The following is a 4,474-nucleotide window of genomic DNA, read 5'->3' as shown; positions in this document are numbered from 1 at the left end:
TAAAGAGACACTCCGTAGTTTCTAACATACATACTATTATTTCATCTATTCCTAGCACAGCTACATACTTTACAGTAGTAGACTTGTGTTCAGCTTTCTTTTCCATACCAATACATGAGAACTCCAGGCATATTTTTGCTTTCACCTGGAAGGGCTCACAATATACCTGGTGTCGGCTGCCACAGGGTTATGTCGAAAGTCTGAGCTTATTTGAGCAAATTTTGAGCCAAGACACAGACAATATAACATTTAAAAATAGCAAATTAATCAAATATGTAGATGATCTACTCTTGGCTTCAACAGATGCAAAAACATGTCAAGAAGATAGCAAACACCTTCTTTTGGAATTGCACAAAAGAGGACATAAAATCTCTAAGGATAAAGTTCAATGGTGTCTCCAAAAAGTAGAATATTTGGGATTCATCTTGACTGCGGGTGCTCGTTATATTTCTCCAAAACGAATTGAGAACATTCAAAAATTGAGTGCTCCTACCACTAAGAAACAGCTGAGAGCAATTTTAGGAGCAACAGGGTTTTGTAGACAATGCATTCCTTGCTATGGGGAAATCACTAAACCCCTTATAGCATTAACAAAGGATTCGGTTCCTGAACCCCTCAAATTAGAGCCTGAACACTTGTCAGCTCTATCAGATCTAAAAAAGGCTATCATGTCTGCCCCTGCTCTAGGCATCCCAGATTACAACAAGCCATTTACTTTATATGTGCATGAGCATTTCACAATTGGAAATTAAATAATATGATACTCCAAAATCGACCAGTCAGATAACAAATCATAGAAACAATTAATAATTTCATTGAAGAAAATGACAATGATGAGACATCCTTTCAAACTCTATGGAAGTGGTTCTCAACCTTTCTAATGCCGTGACCCCACAATACAGTTCATCATGTTGCAGTGAACCCAAACCAAAAAATTATTTTGGTGTCTACTTCAAAACTGTAATTTTGCTACAGTTATGATTCGGAATGTAAATACCTCATATGCATTATGTATTCTCATTACTACAAATTGAGAGGTTGAGAACTGCTGCTCTATGGGATGTAGTACTCAGGGGAAAATTTATATCCTTGAGTTCATATAGTAACAAATTAGGGAGGGCAGAGATGAATGAATTAGACATGCAAATCAAAAAACTTGAAAGTGAACAAATTAAAAAACCCCAGAAGAAAACCAAATTAGAGATCCTAAAAATTAAGGGAGAAACTAATAAAATTGAAAGTGATAGAACTATTGAACTAATAAATAAGACTAGAAGCTGGTATTGTGAAAAAACAAAATAGACAAAATATTGGTCAATCTAATAAAAAAGAGGAAAGAAGAAAGTCAAATTAACAGTATCAAGGATGGAAAGGGAGAACTCACCTCCAATGAAGAGGAAATTAAGGCAATCATTAAAAACTATTTTGCCCAATTATATGGCAATAAATATGCCAATCTAGGGGATATGGATGAATAGTTACAAAAATATAAATTGCTTAGACTAACAGAGGAAGAAATAGAATTCTTAAATAATCCTATATCAGAAAAAGAAATCCAACAGGTCATCAAAGAACTCCCCAAGAAAAAATCCAGGGCCTGATGGATTCACAAGTGAATTTCATCAAACATTCAAAGAATCCCAATTCTATGCAAACTATTTGACATAATAAGCAAAGAGGGAGTTCTACCAAATTCCTTTTATGACACAAACATGGTACTGATTCCAAAGCCAGGCAGATCAAAAACAGAGAAAGAAAACTACAGACCAATATCCTTAATGAACATAGATGCAAAAATCTTAAACAGGATACTAGCAAAAAGACTCCAACAAGTCATCACAACACTCCATCACTCCAACAACACATCACTATGATCAGGTGGGATTTATACCAGGAATGCAAGGATGGTTCAATATTAGGAAAACTGTCTACATAATTGACCATATCAACAAGCAAACCAACAAAAATCACATAATTATCTCAATAGGTGCAGAAAAAGCATTTGACAAAATACAATATCTATTCCTATTATTGAAAACACTAGAAAGTATAGTAATAGAAGGGTCTTTCCTAAAAATAATAAACAATATCTATCTGAAAACATCAGCCAACATCATCTGCAATGGGGATAAACTAGATGCATTCCCAATAAGATCAGGAGTAAAACAAGGATGCCCATTATCACCTTTATTATTCAACATTGTACTAGAAACACTAGCAGTAGCAATTAGAGAAGAAAAAGAAATTGAGGGTATTAAAATTGGTCTTTGCGGATGACATGATGGTCTACTTAAAGAATCCTAGAGAATCAACTAAAAAGGTAGTGGAAATAATCAACAACTTTAGCAAAGTTGCAGGATACAAAATAAACCCACATAAGTCATCAGCATTTCTCTATATCTCCAACACATCTCTGCAGCAGGAATTAGAAAGAGAAATTCCATTCAAAATCACCTTAGACAATATAAAATACTTGGGAATCTATCTGCTGAGACAAACACAGGAACTATAGGAACACAACTACAAAACACTTTCCACATAACTAAAACTAGATTTAAGCAATTGGAAAAACACTAACTGTCATGGGTAGGACGAGCTAACATAATAAAAATGACCATTCTACCCAAACTTATCTATCTATTTAGTGCCATACCCATTGAACTTCCAAAAAACTTTTTTACTGAATTAGAAAAAAACATAACAAAGTTCATTTGGAAGAACAAAAGATCAAGGATATCCAGGGAAATAATGAAAAAAATGCAAAGGAAAGTGGCCTTGCAGTACCAGATCTCAAACTATATTATAATGGTCATCAATCCAATTTGGTACTGGCTAAGAGACAGAAAAGAGGATTAGTGGAATAGACTTGGGGTAAATGATGTCAGCAATGTAGACCATTTTCTTCTTCTCATATAGCTTCTTTGTATTGTCATGCTAAACACTTCCATATTATTCATTTCAGTAAGTGAATAATCTTATAAAACCAAAAGCCCAAATCATTTATCCAAATAAACAAGTGTTTCATCATATGTTTTCATCTACATTTCTAATGCAACAATTCTTTCTCTGGAGGTGGACAGTGTTCTTTTTCATAAGTCCCTCAGAATTGTCTTGGATCATTGCATTGCTAAGAATAGTCTGAGTTTATCATAGTTGATCATTCCACAATATTTAAGTTACTTTGTATAATGTTCTCCTGGTTCTGCTTATTTCACTCTGCATCAGTTCATGTAAATCCCTCCAGTTCTTTCCGAATTCCTCCAGTTCAACATTCCTTATAGCACAATAGTATTCTACCATCATCATAAAGCCACAATTTGTTCAGCCATTCCCCAATTGAGGGACATTCCTTAGTTTCTAATTCTTTGCCACCACATCTCTCTTATTTTTGGCTAATTTTATTTATTTGCCCTATTAATAGTTTTGTTGACACTTTTTTATATGATTAGTTTCTTGATATACATGCCCTCCACTGAAACCTCCCTTATAAGGACAGTGGCTAGATGGATACCACTCATTTGAGGCCATAGGAGTTGATAACTTGCCCCCCAACTCCATCCTTTCCCTCTCATTTTGATGTGTCTGGGTTTTTTGCTTTTAGGGTTTACTTGACTTCTCAATAGTCAGTCAAAAATTGTTATGATTTTAAATAATTATTAATTATTCTATAATAAATCTTATTACTATTTATTAAGCAGCTCCTCTGTGTCAGGTATTGTGCTAAGCACTGGGAATACAAAAAGAAGCAAAATCCTGTTCTTGCCCTCAAGGAGATAAAGGTTTTCAGTACTTCTTGGATTTCTTACCAAAAAATTCACCTTCAGTTTTCATCAAGGGGACTTCCTCCTGACCCTTTCAGAGTCCCTTCAGGCCTTTTATGTTTACTTAGAAACAATGATTTCCACAGAGGTCACAGCAATAATGGTGCACTTTAAATATTAAATAGCCTAATTTATTCCTGCTATATAATAGTCAAATTGTATAGCCAATTGACCACAGTTTGCAAGGCTGCTAATTAGTATTATGACTAGTCACAATAATAGTAACTAGCACTTAAATATTGCTTTAAGATTTGCAAAACTCTTTACATTGATCCTCACAACAATGCTATTATTTTTTCCATTTTACGGATGAGGAAACTGAGACTGAAAATAGTTAAGTAGTAAATTGCCCAGGGTCACACAGCTAGTAAAGATTGAGGCAGAATTCTAATTCAGGTGTTTTGACTCAAATCCAGTATTCCATCTAGCTGACTAATTATTCATTTTACATTTAAACTCTACACTGGCATTGTCGAGTCAGTTAGTCAACAAATATTTATAAAATTCTTACTATGTGTTGGGTACTTTGCCAAACTGAAAGAAAGATGACAAAGTGATCTCTGCTTTCACAGATTATACTTTCTAATGGGGTTGATGTGTGAGTCTATCACCAGCTTTGTTTCTACTCTTCCAAAATGAGGAAGGCTACATCT

Source organism: Monodelphis domestica, chromosome 4, assembly GCF_027887165.1.
Source record: "Monodelphis domestica isolate mMonDom1 chromosome 4, mMonDom1.pri, whole genome shotgun sequence".
NCBI classification, from domain to species: Eukaryota; Metazoa; Chordata; class Mammalia; order Didelphimorphia; family Didelphidae; genus Monodelphis; species Monodelphis domestica.
The sequence above is the reverse complement of the archived record's forward strand: the minus strand, read 5'-3'. Positions refer to the sequence as shown.